The sequence below is a fragment of the Petaurus breviceps genome, unplaced genomic scaffold (genome assembly GCF_028583685.1).
Source record: "Petaurus breviceps papuanus isolate PSGF00001 unplaced genomic scaffold, PetGlider_PUasm1.0 490, whole genome shotgun sequence".
Classification (NCBI taxonomy): Eukaryota; Metazoa; Chordata; class Mammalia; order Diprotodontia; family Petauridae; genus Petaurus; species Petaurus breviceps.
The window spans coordinates 31,043,343-31,059,864 of NW_027186352.1; the positions used below are offsets into that span (position 1 = coordinate 31,043,343).

At 38.3% G+C, this 16,522-nt stretch overlaps 1 protein-coding gene across 1 annotated transcript in view; it reads right to left on the bottom strand.

The window, feature by feature from the left end:
• The window catches only part of CTNNA3 (catenin alpha 3), a 2,053,326-nt gene that overhangs the window by 2,022,775 nt on the left and 14,029 nt on the right, over positions 1–16,522 (bottom strand). The gene's annotated exons all lie outside the window — the stretch shown is intronic.

Sequence of the window (16,522 nt, forward strand, 5' to 3'; positions counted from 1 at the left end):
TGGGAGAGGATTTACTAATCTGTCATTGGTCATTGAAGACCTCTGGAATCAATGCTTCAATATTTAGTGGGTCTATGATCTGATTAAGGTACTTACTGCCTCTGGTGGTGTCAGACACAACCCGTCCATACCTGGTCATCATTCCTGATTCTTGGACATGACCCCCTAGAAATCCTCCATGGGGAATCCACTCAAAATTGGGGAATCCTCCTCCAGGCCTCTTGATTTTGCATGGATACCAAAGAAGCATGCAGATTGTCCCATGATGTTCCCTTGCTCTTGGTACATGACTTGTCTGCCTACATTACAGGTCCTATTTCTCTCTGATGACATTGTTTTACCTTGCTTCTACTGCCCTGGCAAAGCGTTAGAACATACTCATGCCCTCCACGGAATTATACAGTGCTTCAATTCTTTGAGACTTCAGTGTTCGTGACTCAAAGTCATGGCCAGTTGTGGTAATGGTGAAAGAAAACCAATGTTGGGGATTTTTTTAGTTTCTTATTTTTATTTTTGAAATAATGAGTTTGTTTTTTTTTTTTTGTTGTTGATCTGCCTTTCCCACTACCCCCTGCCTCCATTTAGCAAGTATTTTTAAATCTCTTAATATTTACATATTCCAGCAAAATAAATTCACACAATAGCCACCTCTGAAGACAGAGAGGTTGAGTGGCATAATTCATCTTCACTGTTTTAAAATTGTGCTTTACCTTTGTACTGGTCAGAGTTCCAGGGTCTTTTGCAGTTGTTGCTTTTTAATATTGTTGCCATTGAATAAGGTGTTCTCCAAATTCAGCTAATTTTGTTCTGAATCAATGCACGAAGGTCTGCCCAGTTTCCTTTGAAACTGTCCATTTCATCAAAAGAATATTGATGTTAAAAAAAAAAAGATGGGCTTTTGCTTCAGGGAAAATCTTAAAAGAATGGTACAATTTCCTTCCTAATGACAATCCAGAAGAGACTGAGTGGGAGACGTGAAAACTTCTCAGCCTATATCCTAAAATCTAGTAAGGTTTCTTATGGGAACAGGTCTGAGTTTTGGTTTCACCCTTCCTCCTTTTTTACTACTGCCATATCAGCATTAAGCCCTTTAGGAATCTCTTAGGACCCTTCCCCCTTCTTCACTTTAGCATTTGCCAAATAAGGATATTTACACTTGGAATGGCTATACCCTGTTTCTTTGTTCTTTGCCTTTTTGACCCCCAGACTGTAAACCCACCTTCCAGCCACTAAGGGATGATGGTGGGCTTCTTTATTCCTGGTCATAGCAGAAGATTTCACTCTCAGATTATAAGCCCACCTCCTGGACAATGGGAGCAAGGGCTAGCAGTGGGAGGTGGCTTGACTGCCTTAGGATATAAAGCCTTGCTTTGTCTTCTGTAACACACCTTATTCCACTGGTCTGCATCCAGTGGGATCCCCTTTTCTCCAGAGAACTGAATAAAAAATTTCCTGTTCTTACCTGGAGACACCTCTGGCTTTTAATTTTGGGGTAGGGAATTTTTGGGGTCCCCATACCCCATACAAGACTATTGTCCTTCCCTTTAGTTCATTGTCTACCTCATCCTCTATCTCCAGTAACTCAGTAATATTAAAAACTTGATTTCAAAGTTTATTCCTTGGCTTTTGGGATAGTCCTTATGTTTTTCCCCTTACTATGTGATCAGTTCTCAGTCTTGTAATATCTAATGATAAAGGGAAGAGTAAAAGTTGGTAAATCCTGGTTATGGGAACTCTTTTCTCAGGATTCCCTGGGAAGAAAGACACATTGATTTAACTCATCTACATATTTTGTGTTTCCTGAGTTGTTCCAAAATACTAAACTGCTAGATTACAGTTAACTGTAAATCCTCTAATCCTTTTTACCCAGTAAACAAGCATATATTAAACACCTATTGTGTGCTAGGCACTCTATCAGACACTGTATTTGGTTCTGAAGATATAAAGACTGAAACAGTCTATACTCTCAAGGAGTTTATATTGTTTTTTTCATATCTATTTATAATTTTTCTTTGCCCTAGCATGTGGTCTATTTCTGTCAAGAGGTATCATACAGTGCTAAGAATTATGTGTGTTCTTTAATGCTCCTACTCAGCAAGTCCCATAAGACTTTCAGATCTAATTTCTCCAAAAACTTATTCAGTTGTATATTCCCTTTTTCTTTACCTTCCTATTGATTTATCTAGCTCTGAGAGAGTATTATTAAAATACCCTATAATTATGCTATCCATATCTTTTTATAATTAACATGACCTTTTATGAATTTAGATGTTATATGTTAGAGTGTAGGTATATTTAATACTAATATTGTTTTTTGACCTGTGATTCCTTTAAGTATAATATGGTTTCCATATTTATTTCTCTTGACATTTTGAATTTTCCTATCTATTTAAACTGATAGTATGATTACACAAATTGTGCTTTGGGGGGATTATCTGATGCATAGCAAATTTTATTCAAGCCTCTCATTTTTATTCTCTGTATGTCTTTATTTTTGTATGTGTTTCTTGTATTTAGCAGATGGTCATTTTTTTTTCCTTCATCCATTCTGCCACTCACATTTTAGCCTTATTTTTTTAATTACATTCAATAACCCTAGACCATATTTCCCATCTTTTCCCCACTGGAGAATATATTTGAAGAACTCCATAATCTTGTACTAAGTGAAATCTATTCATACCAGCACCAAGAAGTAGGACACAATGTGCCGTTACAATTTGCCCTTTCAAAGGAGTAATTTATGGAGATTAATCCTACCCAGGACGCCAAAAGTAAAAATCTTCTCTCATGAAAGACTTGAAAAAGGCAGTGTTGTATGTGAAAAAATACCCTGGATAAAAATCAGGTGCCCCAAGGGACTAATCTCAGTTATGTCCCTAATTGACTATATGACCTTGGGCAAGTCACAGACTCTCTGGGACTCACTAAGTATTTATAGAAATTTCCATATGAAGGACTAAGAGATCTCCAAGTTGCCTTCTGTCTAACAATCTATGCTCTGTTATTAAATTCATTCCATCTCTGAGTGGAAAGCATATAATAATTAATAATTATAAGCAATAATAGCAATAAACTTTACATATTACATTTATATTACCTTAGATTTGTTCAGCACTCTATATATGCTGTCTCATTTAATATTCATAACAACCAATAGGTGCTAATATTATCCTCATTTTAAAAATGAAGAAACTGAAGCTGAGGGTGGCTAAGGGACTTTCCCAGCTAGCTGAACTTAGGTCTTCTTGACTCCCAGTCCAGCTCAGTATGCATTTGAACAGTATTCTAAGACAATAATGTCTTAGAATAATTCTATGGTGTAAAGTGTTGGCCATTCTTGAATTATATGTTCTGTGGTATATGGTCTCTTCTGTCTTAGAATCAAAGAATCAAAGTGAATTACCTTAAACATGTCATTTAACTTCACTGAGACTCAGTTTCCTACTCTGGAAAATTAATTGGCTAACCAATTAGTTTCACCAAGAGTGTATTAGCATAATTATCTTCCCCCAACCCCTCTAAGAAATATCAGTTTCTTCTTTCATCATCTTTGTCAATCTGATGGATATGAGGTTAGATTTATGTGGTTTCAATTCTATTATTAGCAATCTAGAACATTCTTTCATAGAGTTGTTGATAGTTTATATTTCTTCTTTTGAAAAGAAGATATCTTTTTACTATGTGTGTGTAAGGGAATGGTTCTTGTTTTTCTATATTTGTATCAATTCTCTATAAATCTTTGACATCAGACCTTTATCAGTGATATTTTCTTTGAATATTTTTCCTGAAAGAATTTTGAACTCATTTCCAATCATCCTTTTCCCCCATGCATTTTCCATTCAGAATGAAGTGAACAGAACCAAACCATAAAGTAAAGCAGCCCTTCTCCACCATGATTGACTGCATTAGAAAAATAACTAAACATTGCCTAAGGGGTTATTATGTACAGGAGCCAATTAAAGCATTTAAAGATATGGTCCCTGCTCTTGCAAAATTAATTGCCTCATGAAGGTTGTGTGTTTGATGCCGAGCCTCTTAAATGGTTGAAAAATTATCTCATCATCAACCAGTTGTTATTTGATGGTCACACTGAAATCCCAATATCAATACCCTGTTAGACTTTGCACATCAAATTGCCTAACTCACTCCCAAAGTAAAGGCATTATGGTACAGCTAGTAGACACTAAGCATGCTTCAATACTCCAATAGTTCTGTGATCTCATTAATGCAGATACTCCATCCAACAGTGTAAAAAAAGTCCATTCCTGACTGTTCATCCTATTCTATTCCCATACTATAGGACAAAGGATCCATCCAACAAGGTACATGGGATCCCTGTTCATGATCTCCTGACACTGCATAGGTATCCCTGCCTCACGGAACATCCCTATCATATTTTACTCTTGCTATAAGACCACCGTACATCCTACTCCAGACATATATCTCTTGGATGACATCATTTCTATATACAATTTACATAAATCTATTTTGTCTACCATGTGTCTTATTGCCCTTTGTATGATCCATAATTCCTATTCTACAAAGACTGAAGTATTCCACAATTCACAATAAGTATCTCCAGAAGAACAATGGTGCAAGTTTCTCAGGAATAGAGCCTGTGTCCTTCATAATCTTTGTATCTCTAGCATATAGTACAGTGCCTGCCACATAGTAGGTGCTTAATAAATATTTGTAGACTAATTTATTGACTGATTAGTGTTACTAAGATGAAATGTTTTTTCGGAGCCCTTCTGCTTAAACATTGTAGAAAGTTCTCTGCATTTTCCTAAATTCAGACCAATGCAGACCATTCTCTTCTTCCTATACAATTCTGGACCTGTTTCATTGTCCATCTGCAGCATCTGTCCAAGATACACCTATGGCTGAGTCAACTCTATAGGCTGACCATCTGACTACATATCAAGGCCTCAAACACCAAAGAGGTTCCCAAATGAGATCCAAAATCATTCAAGAGTTCAGCCTAACTAACTACACAAGGAAAAACAAGACAATGAAGAAAGTTTAAAGAACCAGCCATGCAGAACAAATTTTTAAGGTTTGAAAGACAGAAATAGCACCAAAGTTCTCTGAGCCAGAGAGGACTCTTCAATAATTCACTGACTCATCATGTAGTAAAAGAACAGGGAATTTGCAGTCAGATGGCTGCTAGAATGGAAGCTTCTAGAGGGCAGCCACCATGTTTTTGCCTTTTTTTGTGTCCCTCATGCTTAGCATAGTATCTGTCACATAGGAAGTTCTGAATAAATATTTACTGACAGAAAGACTGACTGACCTGGGTTCTAATTGTGGATTACGGAGAAGAACTAGGGTTGTCTAGTCTAATAGAAGAAGGGCATTAGATTTATTCTGCTTGACTTCGTAGCCTGGGAGCAACAGATGCAAATTATAAAGAAATAGATTATAAATATATGCAGGGCACTCTAAGGAAACATCACCTCCTTCACACCACCTCCCAAGAGGTGATTGTTTGATTTTCAGTGTGAGCCTCAGGAATCTTCAAAAGCTACAAATCATTTCTAGTTTTGTTTGTCTAAACTTAAGAAAATGTCAATCGTACAAATTACATTTTTTTTCAGGTGCACTTACCAGCACAGCACTGGCTGTGTATAAAGGAAACCTTCCTAGAAATAAAACCTGTCCAAACGTTGAATGGGCCCCCTCAGGAGGTAAATGAGCTCCCCTGTTTAGAATCATAAGACCCTGAAAATAGAACTAGAAGGTGTTTGGGAGATTATGTAGTTCACCAAATCATTTTATAAAAGAGGAACACTTTGGGTAAGATGGGGAAAACATGGCAGCTATCTTAGGGCATTTGAATGGTCATCCTATGGAAGAAGCATTGGAAAGGAGTGTGGTGTGGTAGGAAAAGCATTGACTCTGAAGTTTGAGAATCTGGGTTGAAATCCCTCCTCTGACACTGATTACCTGTGTGACCTTGAACAAAACACTTAACCTCCATGGGCCTTAGTATCTCCATCTGTGAACTAAGGGAGATGAGCTTGATGGTTTCTGGGGCCTCTCCCAGCTCTAGTTCTATTATCCTATAACTTTTTCCATTAGGTCACACATAATAGATCAATGGGAAACAGGTAGAGTTTTCAATGATATAAATTTAGACTTGATGTCAAGAAAATCTTCCTAACCATTAGAGTTATCCAGAAGCAGAGTGGGGCTTCTGGGAAGGTAATAGCTTCTCCCACCGCCTTCAAGCATAATCCAAATGACCACTAGTTGGGGATGTGTTAGAGGGAAAAATCATTGTTTAGCTACAGATCAGACTAGAAAGCCTTTGTGCTCCTTTCTATCTGGCATTTGTGATACCTGTGCAAATGTAAGAGGTCACTTGGCCTTTCCAAGCCTCAGTTTTCCCCTATGGAAAATGAAGGGGTTGGTCAGAGGTCCCTCCCAGTTCTAACTCTGATAACCCCGGGTTAAAAGTAAGATCCGTAAAGAAACCAGGCCAAGGAAGGGAGGACTTGAAGATATCTCTGCATCCAGGTGAGACATTCCTCAGCTCATCAGCATCCTTTTTAAAATGTGATACCGTGTAATCAAACTGGATATTCATGCCAGATTCCTCATGTTAGAGTGTCAGAAATAGCAAGTGGGAAGGTCATTATTAGAAATTTCCTCTTCTACTATCCTTGTGATCTTGGGCAAGTCACTTAACCCCAATTGCCTTACCTTCTCCCCTCCAAAAAAAAAAAAAGAAAGAAATTTCCTCTTCTTTAACCTCTTAACCTATGATCTCATGAATGTGGGTACTATGTCCCATAATGCATATAAAATCCATACCTGTCTATTCGTCCTTTGCTATTATTCCCCCTCAATAACTGTCATCTCAACAAGCTACATGAGCTCCTAATTTATAGACCACAGGATCCAAAGGAGTTTCTAGTATAGTGCCTTGAACATATTGAGCAATTAATGATATTTGCTTTTTTGGTGAAAATAATAAACCTCTCATCATGTGGGGAGAGGATTCTCCTTTAGCTTCTATAAACACCCTATTGGGGTGCTTTACTGAAAGGAGATATATGAGACCATTTATTCACTCCTAAGTAAGGAGTTCCTTTATTTATATAACTCGATACCTTCTTAACCAGCCCAACTTGCCATAAAGACAGTGTTTTATGTGGAGATATAAAAGTTTAAAATCCCCTGGATTGCTATTGTTCCTTTGATAAATTTTTATACACTATTTTCTTTATTCTTCCAGAATGCTAACAATTACAGTAACCCTGAATCATGAAATCTCAGAGTTAGAAGGACCTTCACAGGCCATACAATTCAACTTGGACATGACCAGATATCCCCCTGATGGCATCCCAAAAAGTGGTTAACTAGCTTCTGTTTAAAGGCCTGGGTTCAAATCCTGCCTCTTATGCTTACTACCTTTGTGATCTTGAGCAGGTGATTTCACTTCTCTGGATCTCAATTCCCCATCTATAAACTGATGGACTAAGACTGATGACCTCTAAGGTTCATTCCAGTCTACATACATGATCCTATGATTCTAGAGAGGAGGAGTCCACTTCCTCCTGAGGTAACTCATTCAACCTTCAGATCATTTTCATTGCTAAGAAGGTTTCCTTTGCCCAGATCTCTAATCTGTCTTTCAACAGCCCACACCCATGGCACTCAGTTCTGCCATCTGGAGCCAAGCAGACCACATGGCAGGCCCTCAGGTTCTTGAAGAAACCCTATTATGTCCCTCCCGAGACTTCTCTTCTCCAGGTTAAAAATTCCGTTAAACAGTGCTTTCAACCAATCCAACTATTTCACTGTCTCAAGGCAGCTTATCATTCTGGTCACCTTCTTCTGAATGCTTTCCAGATTACCATTCTTAAAAATGTAGTAGCTATGGTCTGACCATGGCACTGTAAAAAACTAGATAGAAAGACAGACAAATAAGATAGACGATGAATGGATGGATGGATGGATAGATGGATGGATGGATGGATGGATGCATAGGTATACCATCTTCTGAACATTATGCTTCTCTTAAAATAGACTATAATTGGAAGGCAATATGGCATAACAGATAAATTGGCATACTCAGAGTCAGGAAAACTGGTGTTCAAATACTACCTCAGATACATACTGCTTTCTTCTCCATCTTCTTTGATAGATCATCATTGGGTTCTCTCATGGTCTCTCTTGTCTTTTCTCCCCACCCCAAACTCTCTTTCTCTTTTTTTTTGGGGGGGAGGGCAGGGCAGTTGAGGTTAAGTGACTTGCCCAAGGTCACATGGCTAGTAAGTGTTAAATTTCAGAGGTCAGATTTGAACTAGGTCCTCCTGACTCCAGGGCCAGTGCTCTATTCACCACGCCACCTAGCTGCCCCCCCCAAACTTTCTCTTTATGACCTCATCAGCTCCCATGTGTTTAATTATAATCTCCGTGCAAATAACTCACAGATCTTCATGTCATATCCAGCCCCAGTCTCTACCCTAAGCCTCAACCCTGCATCCTTAGATTCCTGTTGGAAATTGCCAACTGGATGTCCCTAAGCCATCTGAAACTCAACATATCCAAATCTGAATCCTCCCTTCTTCCAAATGTCCTTGTTACTAAACATTCATGGATGTATTGTGATTTACATTACTGGACAAAAAGTGCAAACTAATAAGACCACACACACACACACACACACACACACACACACACTTGGAGAAATAGGTACTACAAATCTAATTAAAGGAGTTTTAAGGGAAAGGAAAGGAGAGGGGGGAAAAGTACCTTGGTAGACAGAACCACCAAGTAAGATGCCACATAGACAGTAGCTAAAATGTTAAAAAAAAAAAAAGTCATAGTAGACAGACTAAAAAATTAAGAGGACAAAAATGAAAGAAAGGAAATGACAATAAAAACCGATGCCTTTTGATGCCTATAAACAAAAATACACATTATAGGTACCAAGCAAAGAGAATAAGAAATTCTAATGCAGAGAGACTGATTCGACAGCAATTCGACTGAGATTTGGTGAATGGTACTGAAGCCTGAACTACAGCTCTGGAAGGGTATATATATTTGGGGCAGCTAGGTGTTACAGTGGATAGCATAAGGGCCTGGAGTTCAGGAAGAACTGAGTTCAAATCCAACCTCATAGTTTACTAGTTTTGTGAACCTGGACAAGTCTCTTACCCTCTGTCTGCCTCAGTTTCCTTCTCAGTAAATGAAGATAAAAATAAAACCTATCCCCCAAGATTCAAATTGATATTCAAATAAAATGGTAATTGTAAAGTACTTGGCACACATAGTCAGTGCTATACAAATGTTAGCAATTACTGTTGTTGCTGCTACATATTTTTTCAAAGAGAACAGGATAAGTAGAAGAAGTGGGACAGATAAATCCATGTAAAGAAGTCCAAGTAAGCAAGAACTACAAAGGAAAGCACAATGGAGGGTTTTCTAGTGAAGACGAAGAGAGACAGGAATGGACATGAAATTGTCATCATACTGTATTATAGGGCAGTGGTCCTCAAACTGTGATCCAGGGAGCTTTTCAGGGGATCTGCAAGGTCAAAACTATTTTCATAATAACACTGAGGCCTTTTACTTTCTAATAAAGTAAGTATTGATAGATAGGACCTACATAAAAAAAAGCTCTTTGGGAGGATCTTCAATAATTTTTTAAAATATAAATCGATCCTGAGACTAAAAAGGTTGAGAATCATTGTTTCGGGATGACTAGACATCAGATAGGAAATGGATGCAGATTTCAGGAATAGGCCATGAGGCTGGTGTGGAAGCATGGAAGGAAATGGGGGTGAGGGGGGATTTATTATCTAGACATCTACAGGAGTCATCAACTGACTTAGATTATTTTTAAAAGATATATACATGCACCATATTCCACAATACATTCAAAATGGATGCATCATCTTAATTTTAAAGATTGTGCTATTAAAAGTTTTTTTAAGAGAAGCAGATCATATGCCTCTTACAGATATAGGTACAACAAGCATTCTTAACCATACAAGGGACAGAGGAAATTACAAAAGAAAAAAGGAAGTGATTGAGTGGGGAAAAAAATCTTCACACCAGGGGTGGCTGGGTGGCACAGTGAATAGAACACAGGCCCTATAGTCAGGAGGTCCTGGGTTCAGATTAAGCCTCAGACACTTAACACAAAATCTAGCCATGTGACCTTGGGCAAGTCACTTAACCCCAATTGCCCTCCCAAAAAATGGCAAAAAAAAATTATTAAAAATTTTCACACCAGATTTCTCTGATAAGAATTTCATATCCAAGATCTATAAAAAATTAAGAAATTACATCTGTGAATACAAGCATAGATATGACAAAAAGCCATTTTCCAAGAGAGAAGTGGTCAAAGGATATGAACAAACAATTCTCAAAAGAAGAATGACAACTTATTAACAACCATATGAAAGAAGGCTTCAAATCATTAGTAAGAAGGAAATGCAAATCAAAACAACCCTGAGATTTTGCCTCACACCTTGCAAACTGGCAAAAATGAAAAAAGATTGGAATTGACAATGTTGGAGAGCCTGAAGAAAGAAAAGCATGTTGGTACATTGTTGGTGGAGCTATGAATCTGTGCAACATTTCTGTAAAACGATTTTAAATTATGCAAATAAAGAGACTAAAATATCCTTATCCTTTGACCCAGAGATTCCATCATGAGGTTTATACCCTAGTGAGGGCAGCTAGGTGGCACAGTGGGTAGAGCGCTGGGTCTGGAGTCACTAACCTTCATCTTTCTAAGTTCAAATCTAGTCAGACAATTACTAGCTGTGTGACCCTGAGCAAGTCACTTCACCTTGTTTGTCTCAGTTTCCTTATCTGTAAAATGAGCTGGAGAAGGAAATAACAAATTACTTCACTATTTTTGCTAAGAAAAACACCAATGGGGTCACAAAGAGTTGGATATGACTGAAAAATGACTAAACAAAACAACCTAAGGAGGCCATCGATAAGAAGAAAGTTCCCCTATATTTATAGCAGCACTTTTTATGATAGTGAAGAATGAGAAAGAAAGTAGATGTCCATCGATTAGGGAATGACTAAACAAATTGTGGTCTATGAATGTAATAGAATATAACTGTGCTGTAGGAAATGACAAATGTGATTAATACACAGAAGCATAGAGAGATCTATGTAAATGGATGCAGAGTGAAGTAAACAGAGCCAAGGGGGAGAAATACATATATATGTATGTATATACATATTTATGTGTGTGCGTGTGCGTGTGTGTATACATATACACATATATACATATATATGGTTACAACAAGATAAACAGAAAGAACCACCCCACACAAAAATTTAAAAATAGAGTGAAAGTGGAAAACGCAAAAGAACAAGCAGGGCTCAAAAAGAGATGTGTAAAAAGATACCCCCACTCCTCCCCCTTTACAGAGGGGTGAAGAGGAATCCACAAGTATTGTACATTACATGTATTTTCAGACTTTTTTGATATATTAGTCAGTTATGTTGAGTGGTTTTTTAATCTTCTCTTGGGGAGGGGCAGTTAAAAATACTTTGTTATAAGGGGTGACAGAGGAAAGGAGAAGGATACTGAGGGAAATTATGGTGGTATTGAAAAAAAACAAAATAAATCAATAAAAACTTATTTTAAATTATGTGTATTAAAGGTGTAAATAGGACAGATAATGTAAGGTGGATACAAAAACATGGCATTATCTCAAAAGAAAAATGCTCAAACTCTGAGTGAGCTGAGGCTGAGAAGGATTTTTTAGCTATATTTGGGGAAAATGGGAGAATCCGAGAAGGGTTGGGGTGTCTGCTTGGGGGTGAATGGAATGGTAACAAACAGGAAGAAGGTGTGGCTTCTTGACTCTAATTTTGCTTCTTCTTTCTCTGCCAAGGAGAATGAACTTTGGACTGAAAAAGAAACAAGAAAAATGGCTAAAGGGAGATGATACCCAAGATAAACAGAGAGATAGGTCAACATGCCAAAGCTGTCCTTGGTGAGTTCAAATCACCAAACCCAATTGAAATATATCCCAGAAGAATATGACGGATGTCAAGACTTTGGCAACGATCACTCACTAGAGGACAATACTTAAATTCTACAATCTATTATTAGAGAAATGGTTAGTGAACATATAGAAAAGGAAATGATGATCCAGAAAAGCCAGAATGACTTCATCAAGAAAAGGTTTCACCAGACTAACCTCACCTCCTCCTACAATTGGGTCCTAGACTGGAGGATCAAAGGAATGTCATAAGAGCAGTCTACCTAGATTCAAAGAAAACATTTGACTAAATTTCTCAAAAGAGGAATAGGCTCCTACCTGCAAAGATAGCAGGGTCCCCATCAGTGGAGGTTTCTAAAAACAAATTAAATGGCCACTTGGCAGGTATGTGGTGGAAGTTAAGGATTCAATGAGATCTCAGCTTCTAAGTTCCCCTCCAACTCAAGGATTCTTTGTGAGATGAGTAGAGACTTCATTCAAGACCTGTAGCATTTCTTATACACATACAAAGAAGTAAATGTCACAGAACACAGAAGTTCAGAGGTTCATAGATATTGAGACAGGAAGGACCTCAGAAGTCACCTAAGTCAATTGCCTCATTTTAGAGGTGAGGAAAGGAAAACCCAAAGAAAGAAAGTATATTTGCCAAGTTCATATTATTAAGTGAGAGAGATAGGACTTGAACCCAGATCTTCTACCTCCAAAACCACATCTTACCAGTAAACCACACTGCCTGTCTGTTCATAATGACATGCGAGGTTGCTGTATAAATTTAAATTGACAGACAGAATTTCTATCTACTCCTGAGTCTCGTTATCTCAGGCAAACACATCTGACAAAGAAATTAATCTCTTTGTATTGTCATACAATTTTAGGTTAAAGGATTTCATAGGTCACTTAGATTTAATGGAGGAAGAAGTTGAAGTCCAGAGTGGGTAAGTGACTTAGGCACAATTATGCAGGAAGTGGCAGGTCCAGGACTGGATCCCAGATTCTGATTCCAAATCCAATGTGCTTATTCATTAAACACATTTATTGGGCACCTGCAATATGCTACATGATTTGGGGAATACAAACCCATATGTCTTCAAGATGTTATAATGCTCCCCATCGACCTAGTGACAACTAGGTACAGGCTAGATAAGAACTGCACACAGTTAATAACTATAAAAATGTTATAGCAATCCCTAGCATTTATGTAGCACTTTAAGCTTTGCAAAGTACTTTACTTATGTTAGCTCATTTGATCCTCACAACAATCTTGTGAAGTAGGTGCTTCCTCATTTGAAAAACAAAGAAACTGAGGCCAACAGAAGTTAAGGGACTTTCCCAGGATCATGTAGCTGGCAAGTCTCTGGGGCTGGATTTGAATCTTCCTGATTCCCAGTCCAGTGCTCTATCCACACCATGTTACTTGGCTAATAACAAAATTGAGTCTCAGGGAAATTCAATAATGTCCTCACTGTCACACAACTACTATTTATCAGTATAGTGGCTCAAACACAGATCATTGTAAAGCCAAGCACGAGCAGCTTTCCAGAGGATTGCTGTTGTGAACAGCTTCAAGGTTCTGATTACACAGTATAGTGAACTCTCTATTCAGTTATAAACTAAGACAAAACATGGGCAGAAACCAAAGTACAGCACTCACAATGTTATGACATAACAAGTTATCACTAAAGTGGTCACATAGTTTTCACCAAAGTAGTCACACAGTTTTAAACAAAAAATATCATTCAGTAAGTCCTTAACTAAATCATCCTTAAGGAACAGGCCACCTTAAGGGACACAAAGTACAAAGGTCAAAGGGGCAGCCAGGTGGCTCAGTGAGTAAGAGTACGGCTCCAGTGTTGGGACGACCTGGAGATCGAATCCCGGGCTCAGACACTCAGCACCACACCCAGAAATAACTGACCGTGTAACCTTGAGCAAGTTACTTAACCCCGATTGCTTAAAAAAAAAAAGAATGATAAATACAAAAATTTTGGGGCGGGCAGGTGGCTCAGTGAGTAAGAGCATCGGCTCCAGTGTCGGGATGACCTGGATCAAATCCGGGCTCAGATACTCAGCACCACACCCAGAAATAATAACTGGCCGTGTAACCTTGAGCAAGTTACTTAACCCCAATTGCTTTAAAAAAAAAAAAGTACAAAGGTCAAAATTCTCCAGCCCTAGATCACAGTAAATCACAAATCACTAAATATTCTCAGTCAGCATTAAGTACCCAAGAAGAGGTCTTTTCATCTTGACTCCAGGCTGGCTCTCAGCTTCCATGGTTCCTCTTACATGGTCCCAGCTCCTGCCTGAATCTACCCAACTGTCACCTGGATTTAAAGGCAAGCAGCTCTCAGCAACTTGTCCAGCTCCTCATCCAGTTCCCATTCCATATTGAAGCTCACAGTGTCCAGTCCATCTCAAGTCCTTCATAGTTCCTATTTCTGAGAAGACAAAGCTCAACAGAGCCAAAACAACATTCATGCACGTTGCCAGCACCATCATCAATTCACTATCTGCCTGTGAAATCAGCAGAAACCCACAAGCAAGGTCTGAGAAGTCAACACAAATCATCAGCATAGAAATCAACACAGACCCACCAACAAGGTTCAAGAGGTCAGCACAAATCATGAACATAGAAATCAACACAGATCCACAAACAAGGTCTGAGAGGTCAACACAAATCATCAGTAAAGTCCCAGGACCTCTAAAACCCTCCTCCAGGACATCTGTAAACAGACAACCAGAAAACCCTCTTTCAAGACTTCCAGTAAGGTCCCAGGGCTCCTGTACAAAGTATTACAAACAAAAATCAACACAGAGTGCCGGGATACCACAAGTTTTCACCTCAATTCTACCACCACAAATGTTCTCTTCTCAGTTCTGCTCTTTCCTAGCTTGGGCTTCTCCTTATATGTGGTTATTAGCTCCTCCCCTTCCTGTTGCATCAGCAACAGGGGTTCACAAATTCTGGGGTTCACAAGTTCTATTTCTCAACAAAGACTTGATATAATCATGGGCAAGTCTTAAAAGAAATGTGAACTGAAACAAAGCATTAAGTACTTCTTTGCTTGCCGTTACAATCATTTGGCTTAGATTCCAGCACTCTTCTAGTCAATCCATACACATTTATTAAGTACTTACCATGTGCCATACACTAGACAGTATCTCTCTTGGATAGGGATATTACGCACTACAAAATAAATACACTACCACACACCCAGGGAACACATGGTAATATTAACTAACAACAGTAATTTTTGTTTCTTCTTTTTTTAATCACGATTTGCTTGCCTGGGCCAAATACCATTGAAATCTAGTACAGACAAGTGGTTATGAGGTGAATGGTCTTTTTTCATATTAGGAGCAAAGATTTAAACTGGAAAGGACCTTGGAAGGTCACCTAGTCCAACCTGCTCAAGGCAGAGATGAGCAAACCAAGCTCGAGAGAAGAGAAATGAGTTACCCGATGTCACATGAGTAGTACCATACTCTTTGTACTGTATGAAGATTATAAAAGGTGTTAGAGGGAAAAGAGCCTCTGGAAAAAGAGTAATCATATCCACAAAAGCTTACTCAATATATTTATCAGTTGCCCTAAGGATCATGATCAGCTCCAGTCGTAAGGGCAAATTTTCATCTGCCAATATGGAATCCGGGACCCTCTTGGATATGTGGAACGCTAGGGAAACATTCTATTTGGTTTCTAACATTATAACAAATGCTTCCTAGAAAGAGTGGAAAGATGCCTAAGGCATCTTATTAAATTATAACTTTATAGAATGGAGGGGAGTGAGCATCATTGGAGAGAAAAACTCTGCTTGAGTTAGGACAGTGAATCCAAAACTAAAATTTCTGCATTTTCCAAGAGTCAGGGCATTATGCCAGCCATGTTCATTCCTGAGAAGAGAGCTGCCCAGGTGCTGATACTATATTAGATGAAGAGGAAGAGACCAGTTTCTCCCACAGTTGGTATTTCTGAAGATAAGCACAAAAAACTAACTAGAAATAGATTTCATGACCAAGTTATCCTGGGGACTTTTTCATGAGTTCAATTTTCCATCTAAAAATCCCCAATCTCCAAAATCTCCATTGCCAAGAAGAAACAATATGGTAAAAAGACAAAGACAGCTAGAAGGCAAAATGAGAAATTGTTCTAAATGTTTTATGCTCATGTTGTCAGAAAATGTGTCCCTTATGCTTAAATCCCCTCAGGAGAGAACAAAGGACAGTTTTCTGGATTTGGAGTCAAATGACATGAAATTAGACCCTGGGATATCTCTGTGAACACATGTGTGAGCAGAAGTATAAGCACTGATAATTCAAGTCATCAATTATTTATTAAAGACCAGTTATTATGTGCCAGGTACTGGGGATACAACAACAAAGAAAACAGGGCCTGCTCTCAGGGAGATTACATTCTACTAGAGGAATATGATAGATAGATAGATAGATAGATAGATAGATAGATAGATAGATAGATAGATAGATGATAGATAGATAGATAGATAGATAGATAGATAGATAGATAGATAGAT